Raw genomic sequence first — 19,741 nt, 5'->3', positions numbered from 1 at the left:
TGTCTGGTGAGGCCCTGCTTCCTGGATCTCAGACAGCCATCTTCTGGCTGTGTCCTCACCTGGTGAAAGGGACTCCTTTTATAAGGGCACTAATCCCATTCAGGAGGGCTCCACCTTCATGACCGAATCACCTCCAAAAGGGCCTATTTCTAAATACCATCCCATTGGGATTAGGTTCAACATGCATGTGAATTTGCGGAGACACAGACATTCAGTCTGCAGCCCAAATGAACGTTCCCCATGAGTCTTCAGAAAGAAACACAGCTCTGCCAGCATGCTGATTTGAGCCTAGTGAGAGCTGTGTCAGATTTCCAACCTATGGAGCTGTAAAATAACAAATCCGTGTTGTTGTAAGCTGCTGAGTCTGTGGTAATTTGCAACAAGAAGAAACTACACAAGGTCATATAGCCAGAAAGTGGCAAAACAAGGATTCAAGTCTGACCTGCACCCCATCCTTCCCCACATCCCACCTAGGCTCCCAGATAGTGGAGAGAGACTCACCTTTTCTGCTGCGGAAGAAGCTCAGGACTTTGTTGACTGAACAAAGTGAGTGAAGTGAGTGGGAAGTGTGGGGAGTTGTGTTACTATGGGGAGAGGGCAGATAGGCCAATCTGGCTGCTCAGGAGCCTGTGGTTAGGACACAGGTCAGATCTGGTAAATTAAGTAAACAAGGAGGCCATTAGGCTGCAAAGCGTGGAGGCCTGTGTAAGCTAACACAATCTACGCCTGTAAATGCCTCAGGGTTACAAAATCAGAATGAAGGACAACCAATCACAACCAGCTAAGTAGGCTTGAAGTCAATTAAATATTTTCCTTTCTTTGCTTCAGCACCTTCTCTACGTCTTTCACTTGACTCCTATGAGCTGAGCACTTTCAGTTTGGGACTGCCCAATTCGAGTTGATTTGTGCTCAAATAAACTTAAAAGTTTTTTTTTTTAAAATATATTTTATTGATTTTTTACAGAGAGGAAGGGAGAGAGATAGAGAGTTAGAAACATCGATGAGAGAGAAACATCGATCAGCTGCCTCCTGCACATCTCCTACTGGGGATATGCCCGCAACCCAGGTACATGCCCTTGACCGGAACCGAACCTGGGACCCCTCAGTCCGCAGGCCGACGCTCTATCCACTGAGCCAAACCGGTTTCGGCAAACTTAAAAGTTTTAATATGCCTTAGTTTATCTTTTAACAGATCCCAACGATGCTGCACTATCTCCTCCAAAGTGGACAGTCACACCCTTTTCTCTGTGTAAAAACCATCTGTCGCTTGGTCATTTAGTCAACATGATTTTTTTGCCAGCGATGTCCAAGTGGTGAGCAGGTTCTCTGAGGATGAAAAGGTGACTGATCAACAGGGAAGCTTCTTGTCCAGGCAGAGGTTGCCATCTAGTGGGGAAGACAAAGACTAGTCCTCGCAGTATCCTGATCACCAGGCCCATTTTGCTGCAGCTGAGCAGTTGGAGGCCATGGCCAAGGCCATGGAGCTAATGAGTCAGGAGTACCAGGGAAGGCCTTGGACCCACAGTCTGATTCCTGAGCTGGACCCATAGTGCTTCTCCGAGCAAAGCCCCTCTTGTTGCTCTCTGGTGTAGCAGAATTCAGACCTGCACCTGCTACACATGCTACATACAAGGCCTGCAGCAAGGGTGGAAGAGAGGGAACTGCTGGTGCAGTGCTGGGAACCAGAGAAAAATCAGGGCAGCTTGTGCTAATAAATAAATACATAAATAACCAAGAAACTAGGATGGTCTCCAGATGTCAAAGTCTTACTTATGTCAGCATAGAAAACTGAGCTATAAAAGGACATGTGATGCCATGAAAGGGTGTTTGTGGGATATTGTTAAATGGAGAAATTGGGTTGCAAAACAGTCTACCTTACAGAGCCCCCTCTTTTGGTAAATAATGTACATAGAGGGATAATTTTTTAAAACTGAGTATATACACTTCAATATGTTAATCAGAGTGCTAGGTTCTGGCTATAGATTTGTCAGAAACAGAACAAAAACTACAGAACATAGAAGTTAGATTTGAATTTAAGGTAAACTGAATAATTTTTTTAAAAAATATACTTTTTTATTGATTTCAGAGAGGAAGGGGAAGAAGAGAGAGATTGAAACATCAATGATGAGAGAGAATCATTGATTGGCTGCCTCCTGCACGCTCCCTACTGGGGATTGAGCCCGCAACCTGGGCATGTTCCCTTGGCCAGAATCGAACCTGGAACTCTTCAGTCCACAGGAAGATGCTCTATTCACTGAGCTAAACCAGCTAGGGCAATTGTGAATAATTTTTGAGAACAAGCATGCCCCGTGAAATTATTCATTGTTTATCTAAAATCTGAATTTAACTTGATATCTTGTGTTTTATCTGGCAATCTGATTTGGGAATTTTTCTTTTCGCTTACCTGTATTTTTTATGATACTCTTGTACAATACTTTTGTTTTTTTAAATTTATTTCTCATTTACAGTTGACATACAATATCATATGTGATTTGCAGGTGTACACATAGTGATTAGACATTTATAGATCTTAGGAAGTGGTCACAGCACTAAGTCTAGCACCCATCTGAACCACACTTAGTTATTACAATATTATTAACTATGCACAATACTTTTTAAAAAACCTATGTTTTTATTAATTTTAGAGAGAGAGAAAGGGAGAGAGAGAGATGGAAACATCAATGAGAGTGAAACATCAACATGGATGGGCTGCCTTCTGCACTACCCCTTCCCTGGCTGGGAATCCAACCAGCGACTTCTTAGTGCATGGGTCGACTCTCAACTACTGAGCCACACCGGCCAATACTTTTTAAAGAATAAGGGAAACCAACCAAAGTCCTGCCACGTGTAAGAGGATCAGTTAGAGGTGTGCTCGGTGGATTTCTGGATTTCCTGGACAAGTCGGTTCAAGTAGAAAATAAATCAGCCCTCCCGCCTGGGTCCAGGCCCCGCCAGAGATTCCTACAAGGGATGACCACCAGGTGGCGCTGCCGGGCTGCGGGACTGGGATGCCAGGGATTGTAGCATCTGGGGAGAGGGAAAGATCAACAGTACCTTGTCTGGGATCCAGGTGACCCTTAGGGAGCCCCCAGGGCAGGGCAAGGGAGCAGGAGAAGCTGGGTGCAAAGTTGGAACTCTATCGCCATAGCACACCCCGAGCTCCTTTCTCTGCAAAGTCTGGGAACTGCTGTGACTGTGCATGAACCTGCGGCTGAACTGAGCTATCAGCCCCCTGTGCCCTCCTGCATGTACTGGTCCCTTTCCTCTAAGAGGAATAGACCCCAGGCAACTCCCCACTGACACAGCTCACTTTCCTCCAGGGACTGAAAGGGACTCAGTGCCACCCTGGGACACTCAACTGTGGGCAGACTCCAGGAGGGAGGAAGGAAGATGATTCCTGAGGGAAGGGAGGATCTAGCTGCCAAGGAGAGAGAAATGAAGATACTGGGCATGAGTGCGGAGAGGCTCAGAAACTGTAAATTGCTGACCAGCTTGTGTGCACACCTTGGCACAGCATGGGCTGAACAGAGGGGAAGTTCAGTAAATGTTTTTCATCCACCAATAAATTCTCTAAGCCCCTTTCTGTGTCAGGAGCTGGGCTCGGCCCTGGGGATGAAGCCCCTGCCCTCCTATAGCTTATCTTTTGTTAGGAGAGATACAAACAATAAACAGGTAGAACAATACTCTAACTTCACTTGGTGTTAAGCTCTAGAAGAAAATAAAGCAAGGTAATGGGCTCCTCTCCAAGGTTTGCTTCCGGGCTGGTGCAGGCTGGCTGTGGTGCAGGGGGGAGAGCAGGAGGAGGGGAAGGGAGAGCCACTCCTACCCTCTGGGCACAGCCAACAGCCCTTGCTGCTATTTAGAGGGTTTGTTGGGGAAAATATAATTCAGGGATCTGCCAAAGTGTTGGGATCCATCTGGCTGGAAGTAGAATGGTCCAGGAAGAAAGAGTTCAAGTCTCTAGCTCCTGGGGCCTCTTTGGGGTAGAATAGGGCAGGGAGAGCCTTAGGGTCAGCCCACCCTGGAAGGAGTGAGCAGAGGGAATGAGAGAGAGCCCGAGAGGGTCTCATTGGGTGGGGGAGTTGTGATGGTTAATTTCATGTGTTTGTTTGGCTGGGCTATGGTGCCCAGACAGATATTTGGTCAAATATTATCTTAGAGCAGTGGCTCTCAACCTTCCTAATGCTGTGAGCCTTTAATACAGTTCCTCATATTGTGGTGACCCCCAACCATAAAATTATTTTCGTTGCTACTTCATAACTGTAATTTTGCTACTGTTATGAATCGTAATGTAAATATCTGATATGCAGGACGTATTTTCATTGTTACAAATTGAACATAATTAAAGCATAGTGATTAATCACAAAAACAATATGTAATTATATATGTGTTTTCCGATGGTCTTAGGTGACCCCTGTGAAAGGGTCATTCGACCCCCAAAGGGGTCGTGACCCACAGGTTGAGAACCGCTGTTCTAGATGCTTCTGTGAAGGCAATTTTTCGGTGGGCTTCGCATTTAAATCAGTAGACTTTGACCAAAGCAGATTGCTCTCCAGGATGTGGGTGGGCCTCATCCAATCAGGTGAAGGCCTTAAGAAAAAGACTGGCCTCCCTGGAGGGAGGGCATTCTCTCAGCACTGTCTTTGGACTCCAACTGCAGCGTCACTCTTCCCTGGGTCTCCAGCTTGCCCTGCAGATTTTGGATTTGCCAGCTTGCAGAATCTTGTGAGCTAATTCCTAAAACAAATCTCTCTACATATACTCATCTATTGGTTTGGCTTCTCTGGAGAACTCTGACTAGTACAGGGAGTCCGAGGGCCCTGACTGATATCGGCAGACCTGAGCAATCTCTGAGACATTCAACATTTAATGAGCACCTACTTTGTGTTGAGCTCTGTGCCACAGAGACTCCAGAACTGGATGGTGTGGGCCTTTGTCTGTCCCTGTCATGGGTCTGGTTGGATATCTGGGCCAGAGGGAAGGTACTGGGCCTGGGAAATGAGTTGAGAATGCCCTCTATTAATAGCTCACCCCCGAATGCCTCTTCCTGGGAATAATCTCTGGGAAAGTACCTCTAAAGTAGTGAGACCCACAGGTGTGGGCATTGCTCCCCTTCCTCCCTTCTTTCCCTCACGCCATTATCCAGCACCTGCTCTGCCGGCCTTGCACAGGCTGCCCCTGGGCCGTTCAAGGGCAGAGGGGGGGATTTTTTTTTTTGTGCCATCAAGGAGCTTGTAGTGAGGGTGAATCGTTCATGAGAATAGTGAGTTGCCACACACATGCCTGTAACTTAGGCACGAACTCTAAAATCTGGAAATGAAGAAATAAAAGAGAAAAATTTTGTTAACCTATTTTCCTCTTCTATCTCACCACCCCCATTTTCAAACTAGATCTGCCCCAGGGTCAGGGAGACCCTACCTACTGTAAAAGGCAATGAGCTGATTCTTGCTTTTGAGCTTCCAAGTCTGGCTGTCAGTGGTTTAAAGGATATCTCTGAGTGTGATTTTGACCAGAAGGATTTTAGCTTCTTGTGCTGACTTTTGGACTTCCCACTCACAACTCTCCCTGCCCCCTCACAAATCTGGGATTTCACAGACCCAGTCCCAGACTAGCATGCCAAGGCCATTGGCAGGATTCATGGCCAAATGAGTGTTCTCATAAGCCAGGGATCTGGCAGGGAGTGGGCAGCCAGCAGATGCTTGTCAAGGGTTCAAACAAATCAATGCCTAGAGTCACAGGATCCGATGGAGGGTGAGACAGCTGGGGCCTGGGGTGGCTGACAAAGGAACCTCAAATCAGGGCACTTGGAAATAGCCCCTGAAGAGGAGATATTTGCATCGCTGGGAAGGTACTTGGGCCCACCAGCATTTCCCAGAATGCCCCTGTTTTCTTCTCAAAAAGTGGTGAGAACATGATGGAGACATGGGTTTCTCAGTACAGTTCTAGAATGAGTGGCCCTCACCACAGGCACCATTACCAAGTCAGAAAGAAAGCAAGCTTAACCGCTGCCTCCCATCCTCTGTGTTCTGTGGAAGTCTCATCCTGTTGTGGGTTGAATGGTGCCCCCCCATTCCCCAGTATGTCCACATTATAATTCTTGAGACCAGTGAATGTGACTTTATTTGAAAAAAGGGGTTTGCAGACATAGTTGAGGATCTTGAGATGGAGAGACCTGTGAGATCATTACCTGCATAGACCCTAAATCCAATGACAGCTGTCCTTAGAAGAGACACACTGAGACAGCAGAGGAGAGGCTGTGTGAAAACAGAGGCAGAGATTGGAGTGATGCAGCCACAAGCCAGGAGCACTTGGAGCCACCAGACGATGAAGACGCAAGGAACAGCATCTCCCCAGGAGCTCCTGGAGGGAATGTGGCCCTACTGACACCTTGATTTTGTACTTCTGGCCTTCAGAGCGGCGAGAGAATACGTTTCTGTTGTTTTGAGCCACCAAGTTTGTGGAAATTTGTTGCAGGAGCTCCAGGAAGTGAAACACATCTCAGCCCACAGTTTCTGCTCGTTTCCGAGAGTTTGCACTCCGAGGACTTTACCACACGTGCTCTGCTTTGCTCCGCGTCCACCTGGAAGTGAGACTCTGTCCCCGTGTCTCGTTCCATGTAGAATGGGGTTGGGGGGAGCACTGTGGCAAAGAAGGGTTCCATTATCCAGTTCAAAGATGGGGTTTTCCCTTAACCCAGTTTGGGCAAATAAAGTGACCTCCAACCTCTACAAAGCTGAGAGAGAGAGAGAGAGAGAGAGAGAGAGAGTGAGAGATTGCACTGAGCTATTCCCTTCCTCCACAGGCCCCACTCTTGCTTTCAGGGGAGAAAGGAAAGGCACCCTTCTGGCCAGCAAGCCAGAGGAGGCTTGTCACCTGGGATGTGGGATGCTACCCAGAATCTGCTTCTGTTAACAAAGAACAGACTATAAGGAGATTGCACAAGATCGAAGACTTTTCCTCCTGTGTGTCCTTCTGGGAGTGGCGGAGGTTTCCGGAGGAGTGGGGTAGGCTTTGGCCACACGTGGCCTCCGTGACAACTGACAGACCACAGCACAGCCCAGGCCTGTCTTCTGTGTGCCTGGCTGTCGTGGTTGGTCTACATGATGCCTGTCACCCCTCCACCGCAGGCCTCTTCCACGATGTCCCAGGGAAGGCCACCCCTATGCAGTTATATAAGCCAGAACTCTGGAGCATCTCTCAACACCCTTTTCATTGCCCCCCAAATCCACCCCATCTGCAGAGCCTGTTGATTATATTTCCTGCTTGTCACTCACATGTCACTATAGCAGTTCCTCCTATTATCAGCTCTGTTGGCACCTCATTCATCCCTGTTGTGGCACATGTTACAGTCGCAATTTGCATGTGAACACTGAGGGTAGATAGCACGGCTACTTGTTCATCAGGGTGTCCCTAGAGCCTAAAACAATGCCTAGTGCTCAAGAAACACTTGTCAAATAATTGAATAAATGAGCAAATGAGTGAATTAATGCAAATTTGAACCCAGATAGTGATGGGGAGAAATAGAATCTTTCCCACTGGAGCCAGAAGTCCACTTAGAAATAGCCCCCAGGTTCCTAGGATAAGAAAGGAGAAACCCAGATACAGTAGGTGCCCTCCACCCCCCAAGCACAGGGCTGAAACCAGCCATTAGCCTAACTGGTCCCAGGACCTTGGGTGGGGGAACCCTATCTCTGGGCTTGGGACATTGGGGGACTCTTTTTATCTACTTGTATAGTGTCTGCCAAGTATTTTTTTAAAAATATATTTTTTTTATTGATTTAAGAGAGGAAGGGAGAAGGAGAGAGAGATAGAAATAACAATGATGAGAGAGAATCATTGATCAGCTGCCTCCTGCATGCCCCACAATGGGAATTGAGCCCAATACCCGGCATATGCTCTGACCAGGAATCAAACTGTGACCTCCTGGTTGATAGGTTGATGCTCAACCACTGAGCCACGCTGGCTGAGCCCAAGAGTGTTTTTTACTCATCAAACTTTTCCAATGGGTTCAATGTCTGTAAGTGATAGGGTTTTTACCAGGTACTTAATGGGGGCAAGGGACTTCAAGAAACGTGCAATGTAGACCATCTTTCTTTTAGAAAGACTTAAAAGGAGGTGAAGCTAGTGTCATGTAGGGAGTCATTCTAAACTCCATTCGTGGGTGGCCGACTGCTTTGGGCCTGGCAGCAAGCTTTATCACAACCTCCTGCACCAGCAATTCCTCTCACCTCCCACATTTTATTTTGTAATTGTTAATGCCACAGAAAAGTTGACCAAAGAGAACAGCGAACACCCAGAGGAAAACAATGAGCACCTCTAAACACTCCCTCCCCGCCCCAGATTCTCCAACTGGGAACATTCTGCCATATTTGCTTTCTCTTTCTCTCTTCTTCTCTCTGTATATTATACATACTTTTTTTTTTTTTTTGCTGAATAATTGAAAGCAAATCTCTGACATCTTGATGCTGCACTTTTAAATATCTCAGCACCTCCTAATAAGGATGTTCTCCCACAAAACCACAATACCATGATCATAACATAGCAGCACCCAGCACGCTATCTGAATGTGAATCTCTTGACTGTCCCCCAAACGTCTCCCATAGCTGCATTTGTTTTTCCTATCTAGGATCCAATCAAGATTTGTCTACGATATTTGGTTTTGACTCTTTCGGCTGTCTTCATCTACAACACTCTCTCACTTTTGTTGTTGTTGTTAATGTCATTTGTTTGTATTTGTGACATTGGCTTTTTTGAAGAGTAGGACGCACCACAGGCTGGATTAATCTGGTTGCTTACTCATGACTAGATTCAGAGCCAAGAACTCGAGTGCAAGAGTAAGTTTATTTAGCCTGCAAAGCAAAAGTACACTCGAAGAAAAGATTCGAGCCGGCTTCTCAGAGAGCTGCCTTGGCATTTTGGAAAGAAAGTCACAGAGGAAGAAGTGAGCCAGCTGGGCTGCGTGGACTCAGGAAACAAGTTACAGAGGCAAAAGAAGGGCCCACGGAAACAGGTTCAGGGGGTTAGTAGAGACCAGCTGACACTGTCCCTTGCTCCCCTGATTGCAACTTTCCTGGGAACCTTTAGAGCCTGAGGAAAGAAGGGTGGGGGTGGGGGGGAAAGGCATGGACAGGAACCGACTTCTTTGTCTTAAACTTTTAAAATCTGTTTTCTGAAGGCGGGAATTTTAGGGGAGTTCTCAGGGGAGGATCTCAATATAATATTCATCAGCTTCCCAGGCCTGTCCTTTAATATGCTGATGCATCCAAATTGGTGTATAGGTCATTCTCTGGGCAGTTTCACCTTCAGAGAATGTCACTGAAGGGGGACCAGGACCAGGGTAAGAGATTACCCTGTGATTTATTATCTGGCTGTAAATTGCGCAGCCAGTTTGTTCAACAGTCTGTCTCAGTTTCCCCGTTTCACTTGCCAAAGCATTTTCCTAGCTTCTTACTAACCTGCCTCAAAAGTACATATTTTTTTAAAAAAAATGAGGTAAAATTCACATAACGAAATTCAACACTTGAACAATTTTAAAGTGCATGTGTGGTTTTAACACATTCACGATGTTATATTACATTTTCATTGCTCTTAAGAAAACCTCCTACTCATTAAGCAGTCACTCCCCATTTCTCCCTTCCCCAGCTCCGACCAATCACTAGTCTGCTTTCTGTCTCTATGGATGTGCATATTCTTGACATTTCAGGTCAGTGGAAACATAGAATATCGATGTGCCTTTCGTGGCTGGCTTCTTTCACTGAGGATGCTTTCAAGGGTCGTCCATGATGCAGATGCATCAGTATCTCATTCCTTTCTATGACTATTGGACGGATGCAGAGCAGCTCGTTTATCCATTTATCAGCTGGAGGACGGATAAGCTGCGGGGCTGCTTCCCCGTGTTGGCCACTGCGAACGGTGCTGCTGCAAGCATCTTGCACAAGTCTCCGAACAGCTGTTTTTCATTCCTTTGGGAATCTAACCAGGAGTGCAATTGCTGGGCCCTATGATAACTCCATGTTTAACCCTTGAGGAACCACCAAACAATTTTCCATAGCAGCTGCACCATTTTACATTCTCACCAGCAATGTATGAGGGTCCAATTTCTCCAGATCTTCATCAACAACTATTTTCTGTGTTTTTGGTTATAACCAGCTTACTGTGTTGCAAGTGGTCAAAGTATACACTTTTGACACAAGCTTTAGGTATATGCTCCAATGTTGCCCTTTGGTCCCTTGAGGCTACTTAAAGCTTCCATTTTCCTGTTCATCAGATGAGTGTTTGCTATCTTTTTTTTTTTTTTAATGTATTTTTATTGGTTTCAGAGAGGAAGGAAGAGGGGGAGAGAAATAGAACAATCAATGATGAGAGAGAATCATTGATCAGCTGCCTCATGCACACCTCGTACTGGGGATCAAGCCCCACATCCTGGGCATGTGCCTTGACCGGGAATCAAACTGAGACTTCCTGATTCACAGGTTGACACTCAACCACTGAGCCACGCCGGCTGGGTGAGTCTTTGCCATCTTTACACTAAGTTGGTGACCCAGGGGCTATCGGAGGAGAATTGTGATATAACATGATATGAGCTGAATATTTGCAAAAAAACAAATAAGCAAGCAACAAACACCTGAACGAAATCAATTCTTCCGGCATACAGCCACACTCATAATATAACGTGGGAGTACAGAAAAACAGAGCTAATATTAACTCAAGGGAGAGGTGTGAAATGGTGAGACACATAACCTTTACGGCTCTTTTTGCACCTTTTCTGGTTTTAAACATAAAGCTACAATATGTTTGTGGTGAAGGTAACCTGGCCCAGGACTGGGTGGAGGCGGGGAAAGGGGGTTCAGCCAGACACCTTACTGTGTTGTTCAGGGCCTTAGGGGCATGAAGACCATGCCCTTGGGCTGGGAGCCCCAGTGAGTCAGAGCTTGAGACTGGGAGGGTGAGAACGACCACTTCCTGTGTATGAGAAACGCCCAGAGGAACAGCGGTTCCCATCATGGCCAAGAATCAAATCAGATTCTTTTTCCATTCTTTGGCTTTAAGACCCCCCCACCCCCCTCACCCTCACCCTGCCCCAAACTTCTGGCAAAACCAAGGCACTGCCCACAGGGTTTACATGGGGAAGTTCAAGATAGCTTTCCTTATGGCTGGTTGATGAATTTAATTATGGTCAGTCAAGCAGATTTCAATAACATTCATTCAGTAATCTAGGTTTTATCTCATGTTAGCCTCATGCCAAGTAAAGTACCACCAAAGTTTGGAAGTGGAGAACTTCCACCTGGTAGATCGGGAAAGGCTGAACAGATGAGGGGCGTTTGTGGGGGACCTACCTTGAAGATCAGATGTCATTGGGATGGAAGAGGACAGGTGGGGAAGGTGTCTCACATACGCTATTGACAGCTGAGTCTGGAAACCGAAGGTGAGTGTTCCAGAAGAGAATGGATTTCTGGGATAAAATCATAAACCCGAAATGTATACAGGACTCTTATTTTAAAAGTTTAGTGGCCAAATTTTAAAACTTTGAGGTTTGGGACCATAATTCATTATTTCTTGGCACTGTTAATTGTGAGATCTCTTCCATAGTTACTCTACTGAATGTTTGCCACGAAATTTCCTATGGAGGCAGGTGGATATTTTTCTCTGAGGTAGGAGCAGGATACTTCAGGGCCATCGGGGCTATCCAGGACAGTCACATTTATCCCTTGTGTCCAGGTGTAGTTATTAAAAGCATCTGCTTTCACAACCCAAAGTGTTCCAGTTTAGACAATACATCATATTGTTACTCTATTTATCATGGATTATTATTATTAACTTTAAAAATTGTGGATATATATATATATATATATATCATAAAATTTACAATTTTAACCAATTTTAAGTGTGCAGTTCTATGACATTAAATATATCCTCAAGAGTGGCCTGGTGCACAAAATTTGTGCAGGGTGGGGGTGTCCCTCAGCTCAGCCTGCACCCTCTCCAATCTGGGACCCCTTGAGGGATGTCCCACTGCTGGTTTAGGCCGACAGGGATCAGGCCTAAACTGGCAGTCAGACATCCCTCTCGCAATCCAGGACCGCTGGCTCCTAACTGCTCACCTGCCTGCCTGCCTGATTGCCCCTAACCACTCTGCCTGCCAGCCTGATCACCCCCAACTGCCCCCCCCACCCCCCCCGGCCTGCTTGCCCCCACTGCCCCCCCTGCCGGCCTGATCACCCCCAACTGCCCTCCCCTCCTGGCCTGATTGCCTCTAACTGTCTCTGCCTCAGCCCCACCACCATGGCTTTGTCCGGAAGGTCTTCCGGTCTAATTAGCATATTACCCTTTTATTAGTATAGATTTTTGTGCAATCATCACTATCATCCATCTCTAGAATTCTTTTCATTTTGTAAACTGAAACTCTATAACCATTAAATAATGACTCCTCACCCCACCCCCTGGCAACCACCATTCTACTTTCTGTCTCTATACATTTGACTTCTCTACATGCATCATATATGTGGCATCATAAGGTATTTATATTTTTGTGACTGGTTTATTTCACTTAGCATAATGTCCTCAGTGTTCATCCATGTTGTAGCATATGTCAGAATTTTCATCCTTTTTAAGGCTTCGATCTCTTTAGTTCTAATTTAGCTAGTATCTTCATAGTTGAAGTGGATCTTCTTTTTATATCCACTATGATGATCTCTGTTGTTTAATTGGTCTATTTATATCATTCATATTTAAAATAATTGTTGATATAGTTGGATTACTATTTGCCATGTTTTCAATTGTTTCTATTTATTGAACTTGTTATTGGTTTCTTTTTAAAATCTTCTACTCTTCTTCTACTTTCTCTGGTTTTAAGTATTTTATTTTATTTTAAATATATTTTTATTGATTTCGGAGAGGAAGGGAGAGAGAGAGATAGAAACACCAATAGGCTGTCTCCTTCATGCCCCCTACTGGGGCATTGCAACCCAGGCATGTGCCCTTGGCCAGAATTGAACTTGGGACCCTTCAGTCCTCAGGCTGATGCTCTATCCACTGAGCCAAACCAGCTAAGGCTTAAGCGAGCATTTTAAATGATACTCTACTTTTTTAGTGTATCAGTTATACTTATTTTAGTGTTTGCCCTAGAGTTTGCAATAGACATTTACAAGTAATCTCAGTGTACTTTCAAATAACACTATTTTGTTTCACTGGTAGTTCCAATTCCTCCCTCCCATTTCTTATGACATTGTTGTCTTTCATTTCAATTATCCATAAGCTATAACCACCCAATACATTGTTGCTATTATTACTTTGAATAATTACCTATTAGGTCAATATAAAATAAAAAATGTTTCACCTTAGTTTATTCCTTCTTTCTCTTCTAAGTTTCTGAGCTATCTCATTTCCCGTCTCTCTGAATAACTCCTTTTAACATTTCTTGCAAGGCATGTCTAAATATTCCCTCAGTTTTTATTTGTCTGAGAAAGTCTATTTCTCCTTCACTTTTGAAGGATAATTTCACTGCACACACAATTCTAGGTTGGTAGGGTTTTTTTCTTCCAACACTTCACTCTCTTCTTGCTAGCACAGTTTTGACAAAAAATTTAATGTAATTCTTATTATTGTTCCTCTATAGATAAGATTTCCCCTCACCCTGGCCTTTTTCCTCTAGATTTTCTCATGTCTGCAGTTTGAGAATGATATGCCTATGTGTTGATTATTTGGTATTTATCTTGCTTGCTCTCTGTTCTTTCTGGATCTGTGGTTTGGTGTCCATTATTAATTCTGGAAAATTTTCAGCCATTATTTTTTTTCAGATATTTCCTCTCCTCCTTTTTCTCTTTCTGATATTCCCATTACTCACATGTCTTTTGCAATTGCCCTTTTGTTCTTAGATATTCTGTCCCATTTTTTCATTCTCTTTTCTCTTTACCTTTCAGTTTTGATCTCTTGCATTTCCTTTTGTTTCTTTCTTCTTCTTTTTTAAAAATATATTTCATTGACTTTCTTACAGAGAGGAAGGGAGAGGGATAGAGCGCCAGAAACATCGATGAGAGAGAAACATCGATCAGCTGCCTCCTGCACACTCCCCGCTGGGGATGCACCCGCAACCAAGGCACACGCCCTTGACGGGAATCGAACCCGGGACCCCTGAGTCCGCAGGCCGACGCTCTATCCACTGAGCCAAACCGGTCTGGGCTTGTTTCTTTCTTAGTTTCCATCTTTCTGCTTTCATTACCCATCTCTTTTATTTTTTTATTTTTTTTATTTTTTTTATATTTTTCATCATTTTTGTAGGTTTTTACACATAGATACTATACATATTTTCTAGATTTATATCTAAGTATTTTATTTTTTGGTGCTTTCGTAAATGGTATTTTTAAACTTTATTTTTATTTATTTATTTATTTATTATTTATTTATTTTTTTTTATTGCTTAAAGTATTACAAAGGGTATTACATATGTGTCCATTTTATCCCCCCGCCCTAGACAGTCCCCTAGCCTCCCCTACCCCCCAATGTCTTATGTCCACTGGTTATGCTTATATGCATGCATACAAGTCCTTTAGTTGATCTCTTACCCCCCTACCTCCTGCCCCGCAACCCTCCCCGGCCTTCCTGCTGCAGTTTGACAATCTGTTTGAGGCAGCTCTGCCTCTGTATCTATTATTGTTCAAAAGTTTATAATGGTCTCTATTATCCATGAATGAGTGAGATCATGTGGTATTTTTCCTTCATTGACTGGCTTATTTCACTTAGCATAATGCTCTCCAGTTCCATCCATGACGTTGCAAATGGTAAGAGTTCCTTCCTTTTTAGAGCAGCATAGTATTCCATCGTGTAGATGTACCACAGTTTTCTAATCCATTCATCTACTGATGGGCACTTAGGCTGTTTCCAGATCTTAGCTATGGTGAATTGTGCTGCTATGAACATAGGGGTGCATATATCCTTTCTGATTGGTGTTTCTGGTTTCTTGGGATATATTCCTAGAAGTGGGATCACAGGGTCAAATGGGAGTTCCATTTTCAGTTTTTTAAGGAAACTCCATACTGTCTTCCATAGTGGCTGTACCAGTCTGCATTCCCACCAGCAGTGCACAAGTGTTCCTTTTTCTCCACATCCTCTCCAGCACTTGTCGTTTGTTGATTTGTTGATGATAGCCAGTCTGACAGGTGTGAGATGGTACCTCATTGTTGTTTTGATTTGCATCTCTCGGATGATTAGTGACTTTGAACATGTTTTCATATGTCTCTTGGCTTTCTGAATGTCCTCCTTTGAAAGGATGTCTATTTAGGTCCTTTGCCCATTTTTTGATTGGATTGTTTATCTTCCTTTTGTTAAGTTGTATGAGTTCCCTATAAATTTTGGAGATTAGGCCCTTATCAGATATGACATTGGCAAATATGTTTTCCCACACAGTGGGTTTTCTCGTTGTTTTGTTGATGGTTTCTTTTGCTGTGTAGAAGCTTTTTATTTTGATGTAGTCCCATTTGTTCATTTTCTCTTTAGTTTCAAGTGCCCTAGGAGCTGTATCAGTGAAGAAATTGCTTCGGCATATGTCTGAGATTTTGTTGCCTTTGGATTCTTCTAGAATTTTTATGGTTTCCTGTCGTACATTTAAGTCCTTTATCCATTTTGCGTTTATTTTTGTGTATGGTGTAAGTTGGTGGTCTAGTTTCATTTTATTGCATATATCTGTCCAATTTTCCCAACACCATTTATTGAAGAGACTATCTTGGCTCCATTGTATGTTCTTGCCTCCTTTGTCAAATATTAATTGAGCATATTGGTTCGGGCCGATTTCTGGGCTCTCTATTCTATTCCATTGATCTATATGCCTATTCTTGTGCCAGTACCAGGCAGTTTTGAGAACAGTGGCTTTGTAATACATCTTGATATCTGGTATTGAGATCCCACCTACTTTGGTCTTTTTCAGGATTGCTGCAGCTATTCGGGGTCTTTTTTTATTCCAGATGAATTTTTGGAGAGTTCGTTCTAGATCTCTGAAGTATGCCGTTGGTATTTTAATGGGAAGTGCGTTGAATTTATAGATTGCTTTGGGTAGTATGGACATTTTAATGATGTTGATTCTACCAATCCATGAACACGGTATGTTCTTCCATCTGTTTATGTCTTCCTCTATATCTTTTTTCAACGTCCTGTAGTTTTCTGAGTAGAGGTCTTTTACCTCTTTAGTTAAGTTTATTCCTAGGTAGCTTAATTTTTTTGGTGCGATGGTAAACGGGATTGTTTTTATAATCTCTCTTTCTGAAAGTTCACTATTGGTGTATAGAAATGCCTCGGATTTCTTGGGGTTAATTTTGTATCCTGCTACATTGCCAAATTCATGTATTAAGTCCAGTAGCTTTTTGATGGAGTCTCTAGGGTTTTGTATGTATAATATCATGTCGTCTGCAAATAAGGACAGTTTTACTTCCTCTTTTCCAATTTGGATGCCTTTTATTTCTTCTTCTTGCCGAATTGCAATGGCTAACACTTCCAGTACTATGTTGAACAGGAGTGGTGAGAGGGGGCATCCCTGTCTTGTTCCTGTTCTTAGGGGAAATGGTGTTAGTTTTTGTCCATTGAGTATGATGTTTGCTGTGGGCCTGTCATATATGGCTTTTATTATGTTGAGGTATGATCCTTCTACTCCCACCTTGCTGAGAGCTTTTATCAAAAATGGGTGTTGAATTTTGTCAAATGCTTTTTCTGCATCAATTGATATGACCATGTGGTTTTTTTCTTTCAATTTGTTTATGTGATGTATCACGTTTATTGATTTGCGATATTGTACCATCCTTGCATCCCTGGGATAAATCCTACTTGGTCATGGTGTATGATCTTTCTGATGTACTGCTGGATCCGATTTGCTAAGATTTTGTTGAGGATTTTGGCATCTATGTTCATGAGGGATATTGGCCTGTAATTCTCTTTCATTGTGTTGTCTTTACCTGGTTTTGGTATTAGGGTGATGCTGGCTTCATAGAATGAGCTTGGAAGTGTTCCTTCCTCTTGAATTTTTTGTAGTAGTCTGAGGAGGATAGGTTTTAGTTCTTCCTTGAATGTTTGGTAAAACTCCCCTGTGAAGCCGTCTGGTCCTGGGCTTTTGTTTGCTGGAAGCTTTTTGATGACTGCTTCAATTTCTTCCATAGTTATTGGCCTGTTGAGATTTTTAGATTCTTCCTGATTGAGTTTTGGAATGTTGTATTTTTCTAGGAATTTGTCCATTTCCTCCAGGTTGTCTAGTTTGTTGGAGTAGAGCTGTCCATAGTATTTTTTAACAATCATTTGTATTTCTGTGGGGTCTGTTGTTATTTTGCCTCTATCGTTTCTGATTTTGTTTATTTGGGTCCTCTCTCTTTGCTTCTTGGTGAGTCTGGCTAGAGGTTTGTCAATCTTGTTTATCCTTTCAAAGAACCAGCTCTTGGTTTCATTGATTTTCTGTATTGTTTTTTTGGTCTCTATGTCATTTATTTCTGCTCTAATCTTTATTATCTCCTTCCTTCTGCTCACTCTGGGGTTTTCTTGTTGCTCTCTTTCTAATTCTTTGAGTTGTAGAGTTAGATGATTTACTACCATTTTTTCTTGTTTGTTGAGATAGGCCTGTAGAGCTATAAACTTCCCTCTCAGGACTGCTTTCATTGTGTCCCATAGGTTTTGGATTGTTGTGTTTTCATTGTCATTAGTTTCCAGGATGTTTTTAATTTCTTCTTTGATTTCATTGGTAACCCAATCAATATTTAATAGCATGCTATTCAGCTTCCAGGTGTTTGAGTATTTTGGGTTGTTTTTATTGTAGTTTATTTCTAATATTATGCCATCATGGTCTGCAAAGACGCTTTTTATGATTTCAATTTTCTTGAATTTGGGGATACTTTGCTTGTGACCCAATATATGGTCTATTTTTGAGTATGTCCCATGAGCACTTGAGAAGAACGTATATTCCCTGGCTTTGGGGTGAAGTGTTCTGAAGATGTCTATTAAGTCCATCTGATCTAGTGAGTCATTTAGGATTGCTGTATCTTTGCTGATTGTTTGTCTATAGGACTTATCCAGTGCTGTTAGTGGTGTATTAAAGTCCCCTACTATGATTGTATTGTTGTCGATCTCTCCTTTGATATCTTCCAGGAGTTTTTTTATGAATTTGGGTGCTCCTGCATTGGGTGCATATATGTTTACCAGGGTTATATCTTCTTGTTGTATTGATCCCTTTAGTATTATGAAGTGGCCTTCCTTATCTCTTGTTATGGCCTTCACTTTGAGGTCTATTTTGTCCGATATAAGTATTGCTACCCCAGCTTTCTTTTCCTTTCCATTTGCCTGAAAGATATTTTTCCATCCTTTCACTTTCAGTCTGTGTGAGTCCCTTCTAATGAGGTGGGTTTCTTGTAGACAGCAGATGTATGGGTCATGTTTTTTTATCCATTCAGCCACTCGATGTCTTTTGTTTGGAGCATTTAGTCCGTTTACGTTTAAAGTTATTATTGAAAGGTACTTGTTTGTAGCCATTTCTGTTTTTGTGTGGCTGTTTTCTTTCTGAGCTTTTTATTTCTTATTTTTATACCAGTCCCTTTAGCATTCCTTGCATTGCTGGCTTGGTGGTGATAAACTCCCTTAGCCTTTTTTTGTCTGTGAAGCTTCTTATTTCCCCTTCAAGTTTGAATGATAGCCTTGCTGGATAGAGTATTCTTGGATTTAGTCCTTTGCTTTGCATCACTTTGTAAATTTCCGTCCACTCTTTTCTGGCCTGATGTGTTTCTGTTGAGAAATCATTTGACAATCTAATGGGAGATCCCTTGTATGTAACTTTCCGTCTCTCTCTTGCAGCCTGTAAGATTCTCTCTTTGTCCTGAACATTTGCCATGGTAATTATGATGTGTCTTGGTGTGGGTCTTTTTGGGTTCAACTTGTTTGGGACTCTCTGGGCTTGTGTGACTTTTTTCTTCCCCACCTCAGGGAAGTTTTCTGATATTATTTCTTCTAATAGGTTTTCTAATCCTTGTTCATCCTTCTGTTGTTCTGGTACCCCTATTATTCGTATGTTGTTTCGTTTCATGTTGTCCCAAAGCTCCCTTAGGCTCTCCTCCTGTCTTTTCATTTTTTTCTCCAATTGCAGTACGTTTTGGGTGTGTTTTGCTTCCTTGTCTTCTAAATCACTAATTCGGTCCTCCGCTTCTCCTAGTCTACTGTTGATACTTTCAATGGAGTTTTTCATTGCAGCTATATCACTCTTCATTTCTTCTTGGGTCTTACTTAAGTTGTTGATTTTTTCATCTGTTTCTTCTAGCTTCTTGCAGAGGTTGTCGATTTTTTCCTCCATCCGGTTTATGCACTCTAGGACCCTTATTCTGAATTCTTTTTCTGTCATGTTGCATGCCTCTGTATTACTTAGCTGTTTTTCTGGAGAGTCCTCCTTCTCTTTTCTTTGGGGGTTTCTTTGTCTACCCATGTTTGATCTCGCTGACATATCTAGACGTTGAGTCGTTCAGTGGCTGCTCCCTTGGTGGCAGTGACTCCTTGGTCTGTGGTTGCTCTTCTGGCGGTTGCGGTAGCAGCTGCTCTTCAGTTGGCAGCAGCTCCTCTGGTGGGTGCTGTTCACAGCTGTGGTGGCTCTTCTGGCTGGTGGGGCAAGGTTTCACGTACAGCTGCTGTTCCTCAGCAGAGGGTGTGGTGCTCAGGAGGTTGCTGTTGCTTGGATCTGCTGCGTTGATTTAAAGGCACAAAATACAACACAACAAGGCACCACGTACCAGGC

Source organism: Myotis myotis, unplaced genomic scaffold (assembly GCF_014108235.1).
Source record: "Myotis myotis isolate mMyoMyo1 unplaced genomic scaffold, mMyoMyo1.p scaffold_m19_p_8, whole genome shotgun sequence".
NCBI classification, from domain to species: Eukaryota; Metazoa; Chordata; class Mammalia; order Chiroptera; family Vespertilionidae; genus Myotis; species Myotis myotis.
The sequence above is the reverse complement of the archived record's forward strand: the minus strand, read 5'-3'. Positions refer to the sequence as shown.